General features: G+C 41.7%; 1 pseudogene; it reads left to right on the forward strand.

The window, feature by feature from the left end:
• The first annotated feature begins 5,226 nt into the window (after positions 1 to 5,226).
• Positions 5,227 to 24,706, forward strand: part of LOC143668754 (destrin-like) — a 38,266-nt pseudogene continuing 18,786 nt past the window's right edge.

A 24,706-nucleotide genomic window follows, 5' to 3' on the forward strand; every position in this document is an offset into this window, starting at 1 on the left:
AGTAACACTTAGTTACTTTTTTAACATGCAGTTAGTTTGGCCTCCCTTGTTCTTGGGTGAACCCATGTTGACTGCCATGATCACCCCTTCCCTTTCTGATCACCCACAGACTACTTATTTGATTACGTGTCCAAGTTTTCCAGGATCCACATCCAGCCCACTGCTGCTTCTGCATTCTCCCCATTTTTAAAAAGTAAGCAGCACATTTGTTGACCTTTAGTCTTCTGGTATTGCCGCCACTTTTCATAGTTTCTCAAAGATCATCTCACTTTACTAGAATGTAGCTCACCCTGGCCAGGACACTGTCAGTGTTGTAGAGTAGCTAGTCCTCTTCTATCTCTTCCTCAATTTTGACCTTCAGTTTCCTCGAATGGTGCTCATTCTACCCCTCTCAAATGGATGAACAGCTTGGCTTATTTTCTGTTTTTTGTCAACATCATACCATCCACCTTTCTTGTCCCAAATATAGCAGACTCTTTTTTTTTTTTTTCTGTCTTGGGAGGTCTTGGTGCATTCTAGTATTAGGCTCTCTGACCCTGCCCTTACACAGCATGGTCCTTTCTCCTATCCACCCTTGGAGTATGTTCATCCTCTATTCTGTATTCCATTTTATTAAAAAAAAAATAAGCTTTCATTTTTGGATAATTTTAGATTTATAGAAAAGTTGGAAATTCAATACAGAGATCCCATATACCCTTTTCCTTACTTTAGATAACCACAATACATTTGTCAAAATTGTGAAAGTAGCATCACTAGGCTAAAGATAAGTTTTTATCTGTTTTCCCAGTCATGTCCTTTTTTCTGCTCCAGGATCCAATTCATGATTCCAGATTGCATTCAATCGGGTTCTCAGTTATTAAAGATGTTTTAACAATTTTTCCTTTCTTCCTCATCATGATTATTTGATTTGGACTAGAAGAATGAATGTTTTCCTTTCAAAACACACACACACACACACACACACACACACACACACACACACACACATAAAGCAATTGAAATTTTTCTTGAAACATCTTCCCTTCAAAGTGCTTATGACAGAGAATGAGACCCAGAAATCCATCTGTACCAGCCCCTCTGGTAATCTAGAGTACCCAGCCCCTCTGTAACATTTTAAGCTGAGCTAGCTTAAAATGTGTGGTCAGGTTATTTCAAAATTCTTTTCATCCCTCTTTCAGCAGCTGCTCCTCCCTGTTGGCCAAAACTAGGTCTTGAGTAAGCATTCCCCTCAGGGACTCCTCCCAGGCTCCTGATAAACTGTGCTTAGGACTTTTTGCCCTAGGCGGACGTTCTGCAGAAATGTCAGGATGCTGGGTCTGCAGCCCACTGTGTAGCTGAGGGAGGGCTTTGCTCAGAGGCCACTGAGAACTGTGTCCAAGGGGGCCTCTGAAGGAAGAGGAGCTGTGTCCGGCACTCCGTGCGCATCTCCGGATTGCTGGCTGATTGTCACTGAGAGGAAAATCTTTATCCTCACTAAGCTAATGAAGCTCTAACTGGGTTAAAAGGTAAACAAAGTGGAAATGAACTGATGAGTCTGAGCTTGACAGAGACCCGTCAGCACCTCCTCCCTGGGGCAAGTGAGAGATCTGAGATGAGATGGGTTCGTCTGACTGCACTGTGGTCGGAACAGACCATTACCTTGAAGAATAGAAGATGGAAACCAGTACAATTATCAGATGGCAATTTTAATGCTATTTAGAGATTCACTGGCCATTGCATATGACACTTCTTTTCAATTATTTAATACTATTGATGTATAATAGGTGAACATTTGTTTAAGAATTCTTCTTTATTTAATATCATTTCTATACATTGGGATAACTGCCATTGTGGATTGCCCAGAGTTTATCTTAAGCATACAAATACTGCTGAATGTAACGAAACTGAACTAAATGTCTAGCACCGGAAACAAAATCTAAGATTCTTGGTTGTGATTTTTAAAGATGTAGTTAAGAGTTACCAGAGAATCTTAATGATCTTTTTAAAGTGAGAGTGAATGTCATCTGGTGACTGAAAGTGGCTGTGGTCACAATCTCAGAGACCAAAAGTGAAATAGTGACTATTCTGCCCAACGAATAACACATGTGTGTTGAACACTCACACTTTCAAAGCACTGTAATAATTTTTAGCCCTGTTAAATCAGTTTAGGACTGTCAAAGCTTTGGCTAATAGTTCAAGAGCCACATTTATTTGAAAATAAAAGATTCTGATATGAAGATGCCAGAAAAATTTCAGATTTTTACCCCAGGACTTAGGTCCATTTGAAGCTCTGTGGAGTTTTACCATTTTTTGATAGATGGGAACCATGGAATAATTTATTCAGTGAGGCCTGTGTATGTGGCAGGGAGAAAGGAATGGAAAGAGAAGTCTGCCTATTTTCCATCCAATCAAATTAAAGGAGATGGCACCTTAGAACCCATTGGCTATCACAGTTAGGGATCAGCCAAGAGCCTTAAGACATGATGACACCTTCTGCAAATGATGGGAGAGGTGTCTCCTTCAGAGTGCCCCTGGAAAATTACCAATCTCCATGAAAGATGGAGAATATTTTCCCTAGAGACATATATTTCAAGTAGCTGTTACCTTGAATCATTCCAATAACTGGTCCCTTTAATCTTTCAATGATTTGTGATAGCCTATGAGACCTTCACCCCTGGTATTTGGGCACTCATCTTAGAGGACAAGTTGAACAGTCATACAGTAAGAAATAAAAATAATAATGAGGGGAAATGATAAGTATAGTATTGATTTTTTTCAGTGCCAATGTCAAAATGAACAGATTCATTTAAAGAAGTGTAAAGACAGTGATGTATTTGTTGGGATGGTAAATGATTTCCTGGCATGGCAATTTAAGCAGTAGTAAGGGATTCCCACAAAGGAAGAGACATTTGGCTCAGACTGAAGATTTTCACTTGGGATGTGATTCAAGGAGCTGCTCCAGCAACAACAGATTCCCTTCATTTTCAGAGGAAAAATGATACGGAAAGTTAGTTCACAGCAGATTAATGTGAGGACAGCACCCTGCCTATTGAATGGGTGGGGGTTCCCAGATCTACTGCTGAGAAAAGGGCAGGTTCAAATATTCATAATAGCCTCTCTCATTGATTTATTTCTAGAGATATTGTTCATTACTACCTGTCCTGATTTGAAGCTGTTATATACCCCAGAAAAGGCCATGTTTGTTTAATCCATTCCTGTGGGTGCAGATGTGTTATAGGTCATGGCTTTTGGTTAAATTATTTCAATTTGGAGTGTGACCTCCCTATTCAAGGTGGGTCTTAATCTTTTATAAGAAGATGACAACTGAGAGAGCTTAGGGAAAAAAGCCCTGGAGAAGCTCAGAGAAGAGACCACTGGAACCAGAAGCTGTAAACAACCAGATCTGGGACTGAAAGAATGACAGACACTGGCCATGCGCCTTGCCATCTGACAGACGAACCCTGGATGCCAACAGCCTTTCTTCAGAGAAGGCATTTTCCTCTTGATGCTTTAATTTGGACATTTTCATGGGCTTAGAACTGTAAATTTGTAAGCTAGTAAATCCCTGTTGTAAAAACCAACTCATATCTGGTATATCGCATCCTGGCAGCTTTAGCAAACCAGAACACTACCCTCAAATTTATAACAGTTAACTGTTTATGAAGCATCTATTAAGCACCCAGGTTCTGGGCATGCTTTAAAGATAAAGCATCTATTCTTGATTCTTATTGCGATCTTAAGAGCTGGAGCTAATTATCCCCAATTTGCAGATCAAGAAATTAAGCTTAGAGAATTAATTCATCTGAGAATTTGTGAAGCCAGACTGTAACTTGGGTTGCTATGCCCCCAAACGAAAACGCAAAACCACCAGGCAAAGACCAGGGATCTCCAGCAGAAACGAGACAGGAAGGCTGAATGAAACAAAGGGAAAATGAATCTGGGTTTATCTGAAAGAAACAAAAGCTAGACAAAGTGACTGATTTCATGAATACCCTAAAGAGATGCCTGACAAACAGAAAAACTCTGCCCAAAGGAAAACGAGAGAAAAGGAAACATTTCTATTAAACCAAGGGGAGATTTCCCACTTCAAATTTCAACAGTTCCTTGTCTAAATTGCAGTTCCTTGTGTTTTTGTTTCTTTTAGTTAGCATTCCATTAGTAAACACTCATCAGTTGTTTATATAACAACAATTTTAACTTCCATATTTCAACTCCATTGAGCAATGGAGGACATCTCCCCCAAGCCCCCTCTGCCAGCCCCACCAATGGTTGTGCTGACCTACCTGTTGTGCAACTTTAGGACCCTGACTTCCAAAATATAATAGGAAATGTAAAAAAAAAAGTAGGTCTAAGACAAGACCCAACAAGTGAGTGATAGGGAGCACCCTAATTGCAGCAAATCCTGGTAGTATGTATATTTAATCATGAAATCTACGCTAGAAACCCTTGTCTATAAAGAATTTTTTATATATTATGTTGTTTAATCAGGTAACTCCATGGTGTGTGGATCTGTATTTAGTAATTTCTTTGGCTTCAAGCAGAAACCAGCTCTAGCTAGCTTATGCACAAAAGGGAAATTTGGAAAGGAAATTGATGCAGCTCTTAAAATCCAAAGCAAAACATGAAAAATTAAGCCTTGGGAGGAGCAAGAACAAGCTGCCAGAACAAGCTGTCAGAGCCTCAACATGGGAGATTATAAAATCGCCCTGTTCCAATAATCCTCAATTTCTGAGTCAAATACCCAGAAGAGACCATAGGATTGACTTGGCCTGCACTAGAATTCACCCTGATTAGGCGGCCAAAGCCAGAGGGGCAGGGCCAGTAGCTCAGAGAGGAGGCACGGGGCCACCTTGGCATCAGAGTCTTCCAGAATTCACCCTGATTAGGCGGCCAAAGCCAGAGGGGCAGGGCCAGTAGCTCAGAGAGGAGGCGCGGGGCCACCTTGGCATCAGAGTCTTCCAGAATAGGACCATTTGTGCGTGCTGAGAGGCAACCAAACCCATAGGTCTGCTTCAGTGACTCGTGACTGCCATTTTCCTCACGCATAGCTCAAACAGCAATCTCACCTGCCTGAGACTGCAAAAGGAGCTCATTCTTCCGTGAAATGCCCAAACATCCCTCAGGTTTTGTGCTGGCCCTGACCCTTCTCAATGTATCGTCCAGTATTTCTGGGCGCTTCCTCTGACATCTCAGCTCACCTCACAGCGGGCCCCTCCTGTCTCCCACTCTGGGCTGTTTTGCTCATTCATGCTCAGGTGCCTGACGTTCTCTTTGCACAGCAGCCTGACTGGTGACCCTGCTGCCAACACCATCTTGGTTTCTGAGGGGCTGGAGATGAAAGAGGGGAGGCGTGACACACAGAAAATCTGTGGGGGCCACCAGGTGAGGATGCACGCAGACCCTGCAGAACCATTGCTGGGGGCCCGTGGCCATATGCTTCTGTACTGAGACTGGCAGCTACACGAGAGCTGGACAGATTTCTATTTGTGTCCACCATGGTTGAGCCTGACCCATGCTCGTAATGCCTGTGGGTAAATGACACCTGTAGTAAAGGATACTTTATCACCTCCACTCTCTCAACACTCAGCCTCATATCCACCCCCACGGTCAGAGAAAGGAGAAAGTTCCACTCCCCTCTATCAGAGCTCTCATTTCCATCCAGGGGTAGACCTTTTCCTGGGATGTATGTTGGTGACAGTCACCTCTCCTTTCAGAGAGGACCTGCAACCTCTCCAGGGCTGCAATCTGTTTCTACGCAGCAAAAAATGATAGGGTCGCACCTGTACATTGACTTGTTCAGCCTTCAATTATACCTACATAGGATTTCAAGACCCAGTCCAGTTTCCTTCCAACCTTAACTTCTTCGTAAGGTGAAAACAATGCAGGCACATTCTGTTTGTGGTCCTCTCCTTCCCAGCTCCAGACCTGCTGCAAACATCTGTTCAAAAACGATCACTTGGTGCTCCACAAGAAGGAACGATAGGCAGGAATAGGACCATAAAGTCCACACAGGGGACAAATCCAACCAAAGATGTGGATATCTGCACAGACAGAGCAGATGCAGCATGCACACAATTTATTTTAATCAAGAGGACCTGAGTATTCCCATTCCCTGGATATTTTGAACAAAGAAGGACAAATTGTCCCAATGGTAAATCAGCCTCTACCTGATAGAACCCCTTGCAATTATTTTTTATTGCAGTAAAATATGCATAATATAAAACTCACCATTCTAACCATTTCAAAGTGTGCAAGTCAATGGCATTTTGTACTGACAATGCTGTGTGATTATCACCTCTAGCTTCTTGCAGAACAATTTCATCACCTCAAAAGTAAGCCCCATACCCAGTTCACAATCATTGCCTGTTCTCTCTTTCTCCCAACCCCTGGAAACCACTAATCTACTTTGTTTCTTTATAGATTTGTCTCTTTTGGATTTTTCATCAGTGGAATCATATAATATTTGTACTTTTATGCCTGGCTTCCCTCACTCAGCATATTGTCTTCAAGACTCATTCATGTGTCAGAACTTCATTCCTTTTTACAGCTGAATAATATTCCATTGTATGCATGTACCACAATTTATTTACCCATTTACCTGTCAATGGACACTTGAGTTATTTCTACCTTTTGGCTATCGTGAATAACACTTTTATGAACATTCATGCACATTTGCACCTTTTTAGTACCTTCTCTTCCACATGCCTACATCCATCAAGGTTTTAATCAATCCTCAGGGATAAGAGGTGGGTTTGCAAATAAAGAAATTAAAGGCTCAGAGAGTTTAAAGTCTTGCTCAAGTCCCTGACTTCATTAGTCCAGAGCTGAGACTCATTATCCCTTTCTCACACTGTAGGATTTCACATGGCCAGGACACCAATACTCTGTCCATCACGTGGCTCACACCATAAGGCTACTAGAACAGGGGACAATACCTCAAGTCTTAAGCCATGGAATGACTCACTAGTTGGAGCACTTCCTAGTAAAATTCCAGGATCATCATAGATGATCAGTAAATATTTATGAAATGAACGCATGACTTGTGGATGATCGAGTGAATGCATTAATGAAGCAGTGTGGAAGATGTTGTGTGGGAGGGAGATGGGAGACCTTCTTAGCAAATGGAGTACCTGCATCCCCCACTTAGATGCCAGACTTTGCTTGGTGGCAACTTAGAAAGACTGGACAAGGCTACCGTATTCCATGTCGTAGTCACCTCCGGCTTGAAACCAAATCATCCAGATCACAAGGCATTTTCAAAAGTGGCTCACCTTCCAGATCATCTGACTCCTGCCTTGTGGCCAGAGGTGGATTCACTGTGAAGGCCCTGGGGAAGGGCTCTGGCAGTGTGTTCACATGGTCGTAGGTTTCTGTACAGTTGGCCCAAGGGAGATATTTTCACTGCACTCAGTTAAGATTGCTGTCATTTTCTAATGCAACTGTCCCCTCACCACACCCCTCTCTGGTTGGCTGAGAAGGCATGCTGTGGGCATTTTGAGATTCGACTAAGGGGAAGTTCAGGTGGGGATTGTGCCAGTTTGAAGCTATTATGTACTCCAGAAAAAAGCCATGTTTTAATCCTGATCCAATCTTGGGGCAGCTGTTTCTTTTAATCCTGATTCAATATTGTAGGGCAAAACCTTTTGATTAGATTATCTCCGCAAAGTTGTGATACACCCAATTGTGGGTGTGGCTTTTTGATTAGATGGAGATGTGACTCTACCCATTCAAGGTGGGTCTTGTTTAGTTTTCTGGAGTCCTTTAAAAGGGGAAACATTTTTAAGAAACCTTAGATGCAGACACTTGATGAGTAGAAGTGACAGAGTGACAAAGCCAACATGAGGCCCAGATGTCTGGAGATGCAGGGCTCAGCAGATGTCATCATGTGCCTTCCAATCAGATGTGAAGCCAGCCAGAACCAGAGGAGCTAAGTGGAGGCCCACAGATGCTTAGAGAGAAAACCACTAGCATCAGAAGCTGAAAAAGCCACGGAACCGGGAACTAGGACCAGCAGATGCCAGCCACATGCCTTCCCAGCTGAGAGAGGTGTTTCAGCTAACATCAGCCTTTCTTGAGTGAAGGTAACCTCCTACTGGTGCCTTAATTTAGATATTTTTCACAGCCTTAGAAATTTAAACTCACTACTTAGTATATTCCCTTTTAAAAGTCATTCCATTTCTGACATATTGCATTCCGGCAGTTTGGATTCAGTATAATACATCATCAAGGTTGGCAGTTACTTCCTGTGTGATTAAGATATTGGCTAACCACCCAAGTATAGTGATGGCTTCCAGAGGCTCGAACTGTCCACTTATCTCATGATGACATAAAGAAGGGGGACAGATGTTGTATTTTTGAAATGAATACCTCTTATGGCACAGTGGACTCGGCTCTGAAATGGCCCTGTGGACTCAGGGTGGGGGGTGCTGTGGGCACCAGGTAGGCTGTGGGATCTAGGGATGCTGTGGGTTCTGGAGTCACTACAGGCAAGTGCCGACAGCATAGGCAGAAGGGTGAGGCAGACCAGCCAGGAGGAACTGCACAGTGAGACTGGACCTTTGTTTTCAAGCAGCTGCAGAGCACATTTTATCTGAGACAGGGCACAAATTCTTTATAGAGGCAAGGAAGAGTGGCTGAGTATATCTTCATTTCTTCAGAAGCCAAGTGATTGCAAAGCAATTATAGAAGAACTGTTTCTTTGTTATTGTTGCTTTTAAAAGTATTTTTGTTGAAGTTGCTGAAGATCTTGGGGTTTATTTTTTAAACAACAGCAAGCCATAGAACGATGTCATGAAATACAGTGAAAAGAACCCAGAATTTCGAGAGGAGAAACTCCCTAGACTTCATTGCTTTTTTTTTAATGACCATACCCATCACCCCAGAAAGCTTCCCTATACCCTTTGTGATCTCTTTCTCTCCCCAACCCTACCCCCAGGCAACCACTGATCTACTTGCTGTCAATATAGACTAGTTTGCATTTTCTGGAACTGTACATAGGTGAATTCATACAGTGTCTAAATGGTTTTTGTCTGGCTTCTTTCACTCAGCATAATTATTTTGATTCATCCATGCTATCATGTGTGCTGAAATTCATTCCTTTTTATTAACTCTTAAGAACAGAGACAAATGAGCATTTAGATGATACAAAGAATCTATTCAGAAAATTGCCTTCCAGGGCATAGTGCAAGCTCATTGAAGACTCAACCACACTGCCAGTGCCTTCTGCAGTCACCACGTCTAACAATGGCAATTCCTCCAACAACCGGACAAGTATTTACTGAACACCTATTATGTGCCAGGATGTGATGCTACCAATACAGTGGTCAACAAGTCACTACTCTCATTCTCATGGAGCCTTTAGTCTGGGGAGCGAAATAAGCATTCCTGGTGAGAAACTCAGACTTCAAGAGCTCCAGAGTTATCTCCTGAATAAAAAGAAGATTAAATTACTTTGCATTTACCTTTGAGGACAAGTATATTTTAGGGTATCTTTCTTTTTTTTCAATACAAAAGGGTGTATTAGTTATCTCTGTGGTATGACAAATTGCCTCCATAGGAGCTTAAAAACAACAAGCATTGGTTATCTCACAGTTTCTGTGTGTGTTCTAGTTTGCTAGCTGCCAGAATGCAGTATACCAGAAACAGAATGGCTTTTAAAAAGGGGAATTTATTAAGTTGCAAATCTACAACTCTAAGGTCATGAGAATGTCCAAATTAAAGCAAGTCTATAAAAATGTACAAATTAAGGTACCAACTAGAGGTTACCTTCACTCAAGAAAGGCTGATGAAGTTCAGTGTTTCACTCTCAACTGAAAAGGCACATGGCGAACATGGCGATGCCTACTAGCTTCCTCTCCAGGCTTCTTGCTCCGTGAAGCTGCCCCAGGGGTGTTCTCCTTCTTCATCTCCAAAGGTCACTGGCTGGTAGACTCTGTGTCTCTTCAAAATGCTTCCTCTTTTAAAGGATTCCAGTAAACTAATCAAGTCCCATCTGGAGTCACATCTCCATCTATCAAAAGTTAATACCACAATTGGACGAGTTTCAACTCCCCAGTGGAGATAATCTAGTCAAGTTTCCAACTTATAGCATTGAATAGGAATCACAAGAAACACTTGTGATTCCAAGATAATCCAAGATTGGACTAGGATTAACGCATGGCATCCTTTCACACCAACACAGTTAGGTACCTAAGAGCAGCATATTGGGTGGTTTGATTCTGGATAACTCCTGCGGTAGCTGTCTAGCTATTGGCCTGGTTGCAGTCCCACCTGAAGGCTCGACTGATGGAAAGTTCACTTCCATACTCCCTCCCATGGGTACAAAAGGCCTCAGGTTTTCAGAAGCCATTGGCTGAGGTATTTATTTCTTGTCACATGAGCCTCTCCATTGGCTCCTAAGTAGCTACAGAAGATGTCAGCCAGCTTTTCCCACTGCAAGTAACCTGAGTAAGACAGTTTTTTTTTTTTAATTTGTATTTTATTATCAAAACAACATACAAGCAGGCCACTGCAACTCACTGGCAGAGCTCTTGCTTGCCATGCCGGAGACCTGGGTTTGATTCCCGGTGCCTGCCCATGCAAGAAACAACAACAGGTTTAACAGGGGACTTCCGGAGAAGATGGCGGCTTAGTAAGGCGCGGGTCTTAGTTCCTCCTTCAGAAAAGCAACTAAAGAAACAGAAACAATACGAAACAGCTCCCGGAGTCACGACAGAGACCAAAAAGACAGCGTACCCCATTCTGGAACGGCTGAACGGGCAGGGAGAATCCGCTGCGGTGAGATACCCGAGGGGCACGCGTTTTCCCGGCCGGGGCGGCTGGCGACTGGGGTCCCCTCCACGCACGTGGCTCCCCGGTCTGACAGGGAACGTTGGATAGCGGGGCCCTCCCGTCACGCTTGGCGTCTGGGGCCAGCTGGGCAATTTGGACTGGCACTCCCCCAAGCCGCGGCGGCCATTGATCCCCGCCTCCACGCGCGGTTTCCCGGGCCGACTGCCCCACAGACAGACGAGCGCCACGAGCGCCACCTACTGGGCAGGACAAGAAAAACAGAGCCCAGAGATTTCACAGAAAAACCTTTCAACCAGCCGGGTCCCACACCCAGGGAAATCTGATCAAATGCCCAGACACCAGCAGAAAATAATGGATGACGCTCGGAAAATTGAAGATATGGCCCAGTCAAAGGAACAAACCAATAGTTCAAATGAGATACAGGAGCTGAGACAACTAATGCTGAATATACGAACAGAAATGGAAAAACTCTTCAAAAACCAAATCAATAAATTGAGGGAGGACATGAAGAAGACATGGGCTGAACAAAAAGAAGAAATAGAAAATCTGAAAAAACAAATCACAGAACTTATGGGAGTGAAGGACAAAGAAGAAAAAATGGAAAAAACAATGGATACCTACAATGGTAGATCAAAAGAGACAAAAACTACAATTAGTGAACTGGAGGATGGAACATCTGAATTCCAAAAAGAAACAGAAACTATAGGGAAAAGAATGGAAAAACTTGAGCAGGGAATCAGGGAACTGAATGACAATATGAAGCGCACAAATATACGTGTTGTGGGTGTCCCAGAAGGAGAAGAGAAGGGAAAAGGAGGAGAAAAACTAATGGAAGAAATTATCACTGAAAATTTCCCAACTCTTATGAAAGACCTAAATTTACAGATCCAAGAAGTGCAGCGCACCCCAAAGAGAATAGACCCAAATAGGTGTTCTCCAAGACACTTACTAGTTAGAATGTCAGAGGTCAAAGAGAAAGAGAGGATCTTGAAAGCAGCAAGAGAAAAACAATCTGTCACATACAAGGGAAACCCAATAAGACTATGTGTAGATTTCTCAGCAGAAACCATGGAAGCTAGAAGACAGTGGGATGATATATTTAAATTACTAAAAGAGAAAAACTGTCAACCAAGACTCCTATATCCAGCAAAATTGTCCTTCAAAAATGAAGGAGAAATTAAAACATTTATAGACAAAAAGTCACTGAGAGAATTTGTGACCAAGAGACCAGCTCTGCAAGAAATAATAAAGGAAGCACTAGAGTCAGATACGAAAAGACAGAAGAGAGAGGTATGGAGTAAAGCATAGAAAGAAGGAAAATCAGATATGATATATATAATACAAAAGCCAAAATGGTAGAGGAAAATATTATCCAAACAGTAATAACACTAAAAGTTAATGGACTGAATTTCCCAATCAAAAGACATAGAATGGCAGAATGGATTACGACCCAGCAATGCCACTGCTAGGTATCTACTCAAAGGACTTAAGGGCAAAGACACAGACGGACATTTGCACACCAGTGTTTATAGCAGCATTATCTACAATTGCAAAGAGATGGAAACAGCCAAAATGTCCATCAACAGACGAGTGGCTAAACAAACTGTGGCGTATACCTACGATGGAATATTATGCAGCTTTAAGACAGACTAAACTTATGAAGCACGTAATAACATGGATGGACCTAGAGAACATTATGCTGAGTGAGTCTAGCCCAAAACTAAAGGACAAATACTGTATGATCCCACTGATGTGAACCGACATTCGAGAATCAGCTTGGAATATATCATTGGTAACAGAGACCAGCAGGAGTTAGAAACAGGGTAAGATAATGGGTAATTAGAGCTGAAGGGATACAGACTGTGCAACAGGACTAGATACAAAAACTCAAAAATGGACAGCACAATAATACCTAAGTGTAATGTAACTAGGTTGGAACACTGAATGAAGCTGCACCTGAAATATGGTTTTTTGTTTGTTTGTTTGTGTGTTTGTATCTTTTGTTTTTTTTTCCTTTTTATATATATTTTTTTATTAGTATTATTATTTTAATTCTCTTCTCTATATTAACATTCTATATTTTTTCTGCTGTTTTGCTAGTTCTTTTCCTAAATCGATGCAAATGTACTAAGAAATGATGATCATACATCTATGTGATGATACTAAGAATTACTGAGTGCATGTGTAGAATGGAATGATTTCTAAATGCTGTGTTAATTTTTTTCTTTTTTTGATTAATAAAAAAATTAAAAAAAAAAAGATGTTTAACAACAATTGCTGAAAAGGAAAGAATAAAGTACTTTTTCTATCATTCTTAAAAAAAAAAAAGAAACAACAACAGCATACAAGCATGAACATTCTTAACACACAAACATCCATGCATGGTGTGCAATCAATAGCTCACAATAAGCCATAGTCTTTTTGTGACCTAATATTGGGAGTAATACTCCACCTCCACAGTCATATCATATTGGTCCCACAGCCCAACCCCAACCAAAGGAGAAAGGGACAGAGGCCATCTTGAAAGCAGCTAACACAAGTGATAGTAGGAACAGATGTATTTATTTGGCCACAGTACTTGATTCTGGGGGACACATCTCTGGGAATAGATGTTTAATGTGATTAAATCTCCCAAGAGCATTAAAGTATCACCATGGCTTTTAATATGATGATTACTGGTAAGAGACAGGGTGAATATAATTGCCATCCATAGCATTCATTCTCCTTTTTTTCTTTACATGTCATGGATTTGTTTCCATAGACAGTCAGTCCCTGTTACCATGGCAACAGCTCAGAGGTAAATTTCACTCAAGCACAAATACAGTGGGAGAAACGAAATTAGGGAGACTTGGAACAAAGAATGGAAAAACTGTCCTCATTTTCACAAATGGACCTGTTTTATTCAAAATCATGCCAAAAAGAAAGACTTAAAAAGAAGCTAGGCTTGGCTTCATTAAAAAGAAATATAAAATAGAAATATATGTATATATTTTTTTCATTAAGATCTTAAGGATGCCATACTGTGTGCAAGCTGTATAGTAATTTGAATGCTGTTGGGATGGGACGAGGAATGGAGGGGGAGTGGAGTTAGTGGGTGGAGTGAGGGATAAGCAGATATGAGAAGGAATGGATCTCAGAACAGATCTCCCAAAGGGATCTGGCTGGGAAATTGGGGCCCCAGTGCTGTCTGTGGTTCCCTATCAAGGTCACAGACAATTTTCCTCTGTCTTTTCCCCAAACCTGTGAACAATGATAGGCTGGCATTGTGAGATCCCTCAAACAAAATAAATCATGGCAATAGAAGACTTCAGACATCTTAAAGCAGAACTCCAAGGCTTCTTTCAGATTCAAAGAAAGGAAGGGGATCAACACACTCCAGGTAAAACAGGCAATCTGGTCATGCATAAAGAAAAACTAGAATCTGGCGCAGAGAATATATAGGTGGGAGCATCTAGATGCCAGTGTAAAGCTGTCCTGGAGCAATTCAATCCCCCACGCCCCCAGAATGATACTTCTGTCCATGAGTGAGAAAGAGGGCAACTCACAGTGTCTGCATATTCATTAAAATTTCCAGCTGTCACTGTGCAAGTGTCAATTTCTCCTTGTAATTCTGTCTCATTTTGCTTTATATAATTTGAGGCTATGTTGTAAAGGTAGAAATGCATGCACTTACATCTTATTGGATTGTTTCTTTGATCATTAACTAACGACCTTTATCCCTATTCATGCTGTTCTTATATTCCTTTTTTCCTGATATTCCTTTTGCTATATCACTTTTCCTTTGTTTCGTAATCATCTTTGGGATTAAGTTTTAGATGTGTCTCTTGCAAACATCAGTTGATTGGATTTTAATTTTTATATACTTTGATATTATCTGTTTTGAAATAAGTGAGTTTAATCCATTTATATTCAGGACCCATAAAGGATGAACTTTATCAAAAAGAAGAACAAATCCACAAAACTGAAGTAGCATGTAAGAAGCAATGTTGGGCACAGATATCAGAATGACCTGCTGGTTTATTTTAATAAGAATTGATTCTTAAAATTTTAACAATAACTAACTTTGGGGAAAAGATTAAAAAACATAGGGGAGTTAAAATACAATGATAACACAAAAGAAAAGAAAGTCGGATAGACTTGCCTTTTTTTTAAATTTTTTTTATTTTTTATTTTTTTATTAACGGAAAGAAAAAAAAAAAGAAATTAACACAACATTTAGAAATCATACCGTTCTACATATGCACTCAGTAATTCTTAACATCATCACATAGATGCGTGATCATCGTTTCTTAGTACATTTGCATCGGTTTAGAGGAACTAGCAACACAACAGAAAAAGATATAAAATGTTAATATAGAGAAAAGAAATAAAAGTAGTAATAATAGTAAAACAACAACAACAACAAACAAACAAACAAGCAAACAAAAACAAAAAAAACCCTATAGCTCAAATGCAGCTTCATTCAGTATTTTAACATGATTACTTTACAATTAGGTATTATTGTGCTGTCCATTTTTGAGTTTTTGTATCTAGTCCTGTTGCACAGTCTGTATCCCTTCAGCTTCAATTACCCATTGTCTTACCCTGTTTCTAACTCCTGCTGAACTCTGTTACCAATGACATATTTCAAGTTTATTCTCGAATGTCCGTTCACATCAGTGGGACCATACAGTATTTGTCCTTTAGTTTTTGGCTGGATTCACTCAGCATAATATTCTCTAGGTCCATCCATGTTATTACATGGTTCATAAGTTTATCCTGTCTTAAAGCTGCATAATATTCCATCGTATGTATATACCACAGTTTGTTTAGCCATTCTTCTGTTGATGGACATTTTGGCTGTTTCCATCTCTTTGCAATTGTAAATAACGCTGCTATAAACATTGGTGTGCAAATGTCCGTTTGTGTCTTTGCCCTTAAGTGCTTTGAGTAGATTCCCAGCAATGGTATTGCTGGGTCATATGGCAATTCTATATTCAGCTTTTTGAGGAACCGCCAAACTGCCTTCCACAGTGGTTGCACCATTTGACATTCCCACCAACAGTGGATAAGTGTGCCTCTTTCTCCGCATCCTCTCCAGCACTTGTCATTTTCTGTTTTGTTGATAATGGCCATTCTGGTGGGTGTTCTCCTGATTAATTATTTTTATTTTTCTTAAACTACAAAATATAAATGCAAATAAAGAAATTGAATATTTAACTTCAAAATAATAGCCCAGGCCACCTTCTTGCCCAATCATTTCGTTCCACTGCTGTGAGGGGATGCCTGGCAGACTCAGTTCTGGCAGCTGCCTCCCATCTGTCCCTGTGCCCAACAGGCAAAGAGGGCCTCAGGAGTGCAAGTTGCTGATGAAGTATGTTACTTTTTTTTTTTTCTTGCATGGGCAGGCACCAGGAATTGAACCTGGGTCTCTGGCATGGCAGGTGAGAACTCTGCCACTGAGCCATCATTGCCTGCCCATATTTCATTTTTTATTACATAAAAATTCGGAAGTGCTCCAAATCAGAAGAAATGTAGAAAAAGAAGGAAGCCATCATTATTTTGTTTTACTGCAAACGAAAAGGGCATCACTGTAGAAGAAGGCAAACATACCTTGGCTGGAGATGTTGGGATGACTTATATACATTCCTTTCAAACATTTTGTAGGAATGCTCCCTGACAAAGAGTGTCACTATGCTTTGTATGAGGCAAGATTCAACACCAGGGAATCTAGAAAAGTGAAAATGAGGTTTGTGTGTGTGTGTGCTCCCGGAACTAGCACCTGTGAAAAGTAAATGATCTATGAGCTTGAAGAATGCAATCACAAAAAAATTTCAAGGCATAAAACAAAAATGTCAAGTAATAGGTCATAAGACCTTAATCAGGTTTGTATTATTGAAAATCCAGTTGAATCCTTAATTTTAGCTTTTGAAGGAAGCCTTTCATCATTCAGTGCCACAAATAAAAGTCTGCCATGTTTAACACTATCGTCTTGCTATATAAGTAAAGTAAATATATTCAGATCACTGTCTCACTGATGGGGAATTGCCTTGTATTCTTCTACAGTAAACTAAATATTCTATAAGCATGTGCACTGGCCTTAAGTAAATCTAAGTCTAAGTGAAAAAAGAAGACAAGCAGAAAAAAGGGGGGAATAAAGAAAACTTGGTCATCCAATAGAAGATTGGAAAGAAGAACAAAAAGGAAGAGAAAAAGGGAAAAAAACATGGTAAATAAAACACACAAAAGAGGATGGTTGAGAGCGGGCAGAGTTCTCGCCTGCCATGCTGGAGACCCAAGTTCAATTCTTGGTGGCTGCCCATGCGAAAAAAAAAAGGGATGGTAGAATGAGTTCAGATATGTCAGTAATCACAATTAAAAATATGATTGAACTGAAACACATTCTAAGCATTGCTTTTGTGACAATGCACCCTTAGCCAAAGTCTGCTTGTCCTTTCCTGGTGGGGCTTACCCTGAGAGCAGACACAATCCTGCAGAAATGGGGCAATTTCATGCATGTCGGTTTTACAAGCCCAATGCTACATAAAGACTACAAACAACAGAGACCAGGAGCCAGAGCACAGAGGAAAGTTTTCCATCCTCTTAATCATGGAAAACATTCTGCTGTTAACCCTATACAATTTTGATTGCTCAACCTGACTGAAAGAGCAGAGCCACAGGAAAAAAAGCAGTGGAGAGTTCAATCTCCTCTCATTAGCATTAGCAGCCTGGACAGATGGAGCTTAACACAAAAGACCCCTGCTTTATACAGGATTTGGGGGGCCAGATTCTTCAATACCCATGAAATTCCAGAAAGATTTTCTTTAAATAAGTACATACATAGATAGCTGGTCATCCTGCTAACCCCAGCAAAGAATGGGCCCTCCCTGTCCAATGGAGAGATGCCCTAAAAAAGGAAAATAAAATACATCAAACCAGGACACCTAATTCACAAATATGATTGGCCCCTTTTCTCTGGAATAAAAGAACTAATTGCATGGGCCCATGAGATGCCGACTGGTTCCTGGTAAGTTTGAAAGACCAGAATTTTATAAAAAGAACTTCTCAGTCCTTCAGCCAGCTAGCTTTTCAGGGCTTCCTAGGAGAATGTTCAAGTATGCTAGCTGCCGGAATGCAACATACCAGACACAGAATGGCTTTTAAAAGGGGGAATTTATTAAGTTACAAGCTTACAGTCCTAAGGCTGTGGAAATGTCCCAATTAAAGCAAGTCTATAAAAATGTCCACATGAAGGCACCAACAAGAGATTACCTTCACTCAAGAAAGGCTGAGGAAGTTCAATATTTGTCTCTCAACTGGAAAGGCATATGACAACAAAGCAACATCTGCGAGCTTTCTCTCCAGGCTTCTTATCCCATGAGGCTGCCCCAGGGATGTTTTGCTTCTTCAGCTCCAAAGGTCTCTGGCTGCATGGACTCTGTAGTTCTCGTGGCTCTGCAAACATTTTCCAAAATGTTTCCTCTTTTAAAGGATTCCATTAAACTAATTAAGACCCACCTGGAATGGGTGGAGTCACATGTCCCTCTATTCAAAGGTTAATACTCACAATTGGGTGCGCCATATCTCCATGGAGATAATCTAATCAAGTTTCCAACCCACAGTGCTGAATAGGGATAAAAAGAAATGGCTGCCTCGACAGGATGGAGCAAGATCAAAACATGGCTTTACTAGGGCACATAATCCTTTCAAATTGACACAGAGAATAACCAGATTTTCCATTTGGGGCGCCAGAACTATAGTATGAGAATTTCTCTAAGGAATATCTCAGGTGCTGGTGAAGGTCCTGACCTCTTATGGGGGACTCCAGCAGAGCTGGCAGCAGAGGGACTGATGGTCCCAGCCAGCAGGAGAGTTAGGCAGTGAGATGCTAAGAAAGGAGAGGGGGAAGGGGAAGCAGCAGCACCAGGGGCTGGGGAAAGGGGAGAGAGACAGTGGCTGCCATCAGTGTGGAACTTTGAGAGGAGAAGCATCTAGAGTAGGTTTCTGAGAAGCTCACTCTATGGTACACTGTGCAAAACCTATGGGAAGGGCTCTTTTCAGGGGGGTGAGGGGTGGGTGGAGTTCATGTCTGAAAATCAAACCCGGTTCTCCCCGGGAAGGAGAGCATTCTGTCACTGAACCACCCATGCACCCGGGGAAGGTCTTTTGAAAAAAAAAAGCCATTACTGACTAAAAGGGGGGAAAGAAGTGTAACAAATAAGGTATCAATGGCTGAGAGAGTTCAAATAGAGTCGAGAGGCTCCTCTGGAGGTCACTCTCATGCAAGCTTCAGTTTGACATTGCTGCCTATCATAACTTGCCAACCCCAACAAAACCATTCTTGCCAATCTAAAGAATACCTAGGGTAATACATAAAAATCTGCAAAGGTTCCAGGCACTAGGGTATCTCTCCAAGACCTACACCCTCCAGATGGGTCCCTGAATCAGAGAGGTTCTGAAATGCAGAGGGGCCAGCCCTTCCAGAACATTATTGACAGACCCTTCCAACATGAAAAAGCGAGAATGTGCATAACCCAAATACCCCTGAAGAGTGAGAGCAAGGTCAAAATGGAAGCTGGAGTTATACAGAGAAGGTCAGGTTTAACAAATGAGTATGACTGCTGAATCATTATATTGATATTTCTGTTGGTCTCCAGTGTCTTGGAGCAGCTAGAAGAAAAAAAGAAAAATTGTGGAAGTGTAACCCATACCAAACTCTGAAATCTGTTCTATAACTACTAGTTAAAATGTACTTGGAGATGTATTGCTTTTTTGTATATATGTTATACTTCACAATAAAAAAAGTTAAAAGAAAAAAAAGCCTTCAGATCTTGCATTTGGTAATGTGTTCTTAGATAGGACACCAAATGACAAGCAACAAAAGGAAAAATAGGTAGTTCAGCCTTCATCAGAATTGAATGTTCGTGCATCAAAGGACATTATCATGAAAATGCAAAGACAAGGTACAGAGTGGAAGAAAATACTTGCAGATCTTATATCCAATAAAGTTCTAATACCCAGCATTTATAAAGAACTCCTACACCTCAAAAACTAAAAGATAAACAATCACATTTTTTAATGGGCAAAGGACTTGAAAAGATAATCCGCCAAATAAACCAAATAGTCAATAAATATAGGAAAAATTGTTCAACATCATTAGCCAGTAGAAAAATACAAGTAATGGATGAGCAACAGTGACTCGGTGGCAAGAGTTCTCACCTGCCATGCCAGAGACCTGGGTTTATTCCTGGTGCCTGCCCATGTTTAAAAAAAAAAAAAACAAGTCAAAACCCTAATGAGATAACACTTTCCAACAACTAGGGAGATTATTATTTTACAAAATAGAAAATAATAAGAGTTGGTGAGAATGCAGAGAAATTGGGACTCTTGTGCATTGCAGGTATGAATATAAAATTGTGCAGCTGCTGTGGAACACAATTTGGCAATTTCTGAAAAAAATTGGGCACAGAATTACCATTTGACCTAGCAGTTCCACTCCCAGGAATATACCCAAAACAGCTGAAAACAAAGACTCATGTACTTGTACGCCAATATTCATAGCAGCATTATTCACAACAGCCAAAGAAGGAGCAACCCAATTCTCCATCAACTTTTGTACAGATAAATGAAGTATTGTATATGCATACACTGAAATATTATCCACCCATAAAAAAGGAATGAAGCTCTGATACATGCTATTGCATGGATGAACCTTGAAAACATTATACTGATTGAATGAAATACTGAACGAAAGAAGTCTTACACCAAAGGACAAATGCATGATTCCACTTCATGAAATATCTAGTATTTTAGCAAATTCCTAGAGACTGAAAGTAGAGTACATGTTGCCAGAGGCTGGGGATATTGAAAGTTAATGTTTAATGGGTACAGAATTTCTGCTTGGGGTGACAAAAAGTTTTTGTATGAATTTTAGTGATAGTCACACAATATTGTAAAGGTAATTAGTGCTGCTGAAGTGTATACTTAAAAGAATTTTAAAAGAGAAATTTTATGTTATATATACATTATCACCGTAAAGAGAGATCATTTTTTAAAAGCTTATGGCAAAATTCTTCCTTGTTCCATCGGCTTATGTTCCTTCTATCTCTATGTAGAGACTAGGCTGAGGGGGGCCCAGGAATTTTACTAGGGTTATGAATGATGGCCCTGGAGATTTCTTCCAAGGTTGCTATAATTCTGTGATCATATACTTTCTAGAATGACAATATGACCACATAAGCAGAGCAAAGCAAAGAACTAAGACTTGTCTCTGAATACTTAGAGCCCTGCAAATTCTGCTCTGTAAAGAGAAGGGCACCCATCAAAGGCTCTGAATTCAGTGAGTTGGCCATCTTTACGCCATGACGTTGTTGTCTCCATTTCACTGTGTTCACTATTTTCATGAATGGATGTAGTTTTTTTTTTTTTTCTTTTTTTCTGACTTGGCCATTAGCAGAGGATGGGAGAAGGCTGTGAACTGAAGCTGTAAGGCTGAGATTGGTGAGTGGTGCCAAGGATTGGATTTTTTCAGGAGCAGCTTAGAGCAGCTGTAGACCTGCTGAAATCCACTCTCCTTTCTCCCACTGTTTCTTCGGTTCCAGAAGAGTTCTGATTTTCCTTCCAGATTCCCTAGACTGTGTTTCTTTTAGTCTCATGGTTTCATGTATGAAATCCTGTTTTGTTATCACCGAAAACAAGTATTTTTTCCGAGTTGCTTGCTGGTGACCCAGGAAGCATTCATGAATTCTTTGGAGACAAACGAGTTTCCTCCCTCAAAGTTTCTCCTCCTTCTCTACTGTCTGGGAATGCTTAGTGGGAATCAGGGCTTATTTCCCTCCTTCCCAGTTGGTTGGTTTCCAGCACTCTTTTTTTTTTTTTTTTTCTATCACTTCTCAGACTGTTAAACATGAGAGAGACAAATCTGACCACATTTTGTATTTTTGGCTCTTTTCTTTGCCCTCAGCTTTAGAGATGAGTTCACACACCTCACTGCGATTGAACGTTGAGTCATCCATTCCTCTCACCCACCTTCCCAGACTCTATAAGTTTCGTGTTGCTAAGGGGCTTCCAAGACACCCAAAGCAGGCCCTGAGGGTTCTACAAAACCTCTCAGCAGAGTTTCCCACATTCCTGAGATGCAGTATGAGAAACCTTGGAAACATATAAGGCCATAGAGCATTTAAGGCATTCTACAATCTGCCCCCCAAATATCTTTGTAGTCTTTTATTTGTCCCAGTACTCATTCGTGCTCTAAATATCTATCAAATACCTACTATGCGTGGACATCAAGCTATATGTTAAGGTTGCAGTGGAATAAGACCAGCAAAGTTCCTCCTTTCAAGAACTTACAAGGAGAAATAAGAAAAAAAAAATTAATTACTGTATAGTAAAGACTTTGGCTGCCCACCCCCCAAAATGAGGTCTAGCCTTTGTTTTAGCTCCTGGGAGGTAATCCCTAAACCTTTGGAATTTTTTGCACGATGGTAATACCTCATTCATTCGTGGCGCTGGGACCACACCTGATAATTCATATACTAAGGAAATGACGCAAGGTGGGGCCAGCCACACCCACTATCATGGAGGGGGGCACACCAGAAAGACCAACCACGTAATTAGGGGGCTGGACTTTGAGCTTCCTCTAGCAGTCCCGTCTCTGTTGGGGCTGGAGAGTGAGTTCAATCCTGCTTAGGTAACGAGACCCTGAGAGTGAATTTCCCAACAGGTGACATCGACCCCACCTGGAGAGGACAGAAGCTTTCTTTACCTTTGAAACCCTCCCAGTCTTTGCCCTAAGCATCTCTTCTTTTGGCTCCTTCTGAATCGTATCCTTTTTGCTACAGTAAAACTGCAATCCTAAGTATAGAACTTCTTTTGAGTTCTATGAGTCATTTTAGCAAATTCTCAAACCTGAGGGGGTGGTGGGAACCTCCAAATTGGTAGACAGTTCAAAGCGTGGGAGGTCTGGGAGCCACGGAAGCCCCTGAGCTTGCAGCTGATGTGGGCAGTCCTGTGGGCACTGTGTCCTACCCTGTGGGTTAGTTAGTGTCCAAACTGCATTAAACCATTTTAGCTGTTATTAGTGCAATGCAAACATCTGACCAGGGTTGTTCAGAGGGCTCTGGGAAGGCTGGAGAAGTGGCATTTAAGCTGAGCCTGTGGATAAGTTGGAGAGGTCATAGTGTACCTACCTCTTCAGTGACCATCCGGTTTGCACCTGGAACTCCTTTCTCCATAGCTCAAACACACCTTCCAACCCTGTCCCAGCTTGAGCTGCAGCGTTCTCACCCTAGGTAGTGAATTCAAATGAAATAGGGACTTTTCATACTGTCAGGCAGCCTCAGCATCTCAGACACAGGCATTAGGTGCCTCGGTTATCGTGCTACCAAACATTCCTTTTGTGCATCTCTGGTGTCACTGGCCCTTGCCTACATGGCTATCCCTATAAAGAGCTTTACTCCTGACCACATGCCTCGCCTCGGTGACCATGGCCCACCCTGTCTGCTCCATCCACTTGGTCCTACTGGTATTATTCTTTGTCGATTTTGATCCTTTGCTGGTGTGTGGGTTTAACTCAGAGGGGAAGGAACACGGATTCAAAGTCTATGCCTCCAACATAATTGTAATCAATTATTACAAACTAGCATATACCAGTCCTTGTCATGAACTGCCTCACTGAATCTACACAATGAACTTTTGAACTGGGCACTGCTATTCCCAATCCAGAGGAAGGAAACTGAGGCTGGGTGAGGCTAGCCTCTGTAGCCAGATTTCCACCGCTAGTGAAAAACAGAGCTGGGATAAGGGGCCTGTTAGCATGGTAGATAGATGAGGCATTCTGCAGTTGTAAGCAGAGTTATTTTTGTCATCCCTGCAGCAACTCTCTGGATGATGAAGGTTGCTGTAAGGCAGTCTGTAAAAATCTACATTTTCCGGTGGGCAGGTGAATGAGGTAACAGAAGAAGCCATTTCATGTCAGCCTCTAGGCTCAGGTGAGGAAGCTGTGTGACATGACCGGGGGACCTCACTGGGCCTGGTGCACTTGTTTGTTGGTGCGTGTGCAAAGGTTTGCGTTGGTGTATGTGCACAGGTATGGGTTGGCACATATGTACTGGTGTGGGTTGGCATGCATATAAGATGTGCTGGTGTGCAAGCCCAGGTGGGGGTTGGCGCATGTGCATGGGTATGGGTTAACACGTGCACAGTTGTGGGTTGGCAGAGGTGTGGGCTGGCATGCATGCAAGGTGTGGGTTGGCACATATGCACAGGTGTGGGTTGGAGTTGGCACATATGCACAAATGTGCCCTGGGTCAGTATGTTGGGACTGGAAATACAAGCCAAACAAAAACACAGCCTCTGCCCTCAAGAAGCTCCAGATCAGTGGGAGGAAGTGACAAATAAATAAGAAATTACAAATGTAGCGATTATTGCTACCAGAGGGTAATATGGGGTGTTACTACAGTGTCCCCATCATTCCTGGTGCTTTTGGGCCTCTTCTGAGTGGGGATAGCCCATAGGGGTGGGGCTTGGCACCCAGGCCTTGTGCAGTGAAGAGGTGCCTTTATCTTTGGGGTCTGTGCCTTACCCTAGGCCAAGGAAACCACTTCTGATTTCAACCCCACTCGGCCCCTCAGCTCTGGTCTTTAAAAGTGGAGCACCAATGTCTGCCAGGAGGGGCCATAGCCCAGACTAGCCCCAGGTGGCTCTGGGTGATGACAGAAGAAGCTGGTAATGAACCTGGACCTGGCATCAGGGTTCGGGCTGGGCCCCAATCCTGCCACAGGCATGACCTGGAGCAAGCAGATTCACTACTGAGCTCATTTTCTTCACTATAAAGGAGAAAAAAGAGAAGGGAGGGATGATGATATTGGCTAACTCAAAGGGTCATTTTGATGATCAAATGAGAAAATGCCTGCGACACCTGGGGCACAGAGCACACTTGTAATACACAGTAGTGTTT

The sequence above is a fragment of the Tamandua tetradactyla genome, chromosome 25 (assembly GCF_023851605.1).
Source record: "Tamandua tetradactyla isolate mTamTet1 chromosome 25, mTamTet1.pri, whole genome shotgun sequence".
Lineage (NCBI taxonomy): Eukaryota > Metazoa > Chordata > Mammalia > Pilosa > Myrmecophagidae > Tamandua > Tamandua tetradactyla.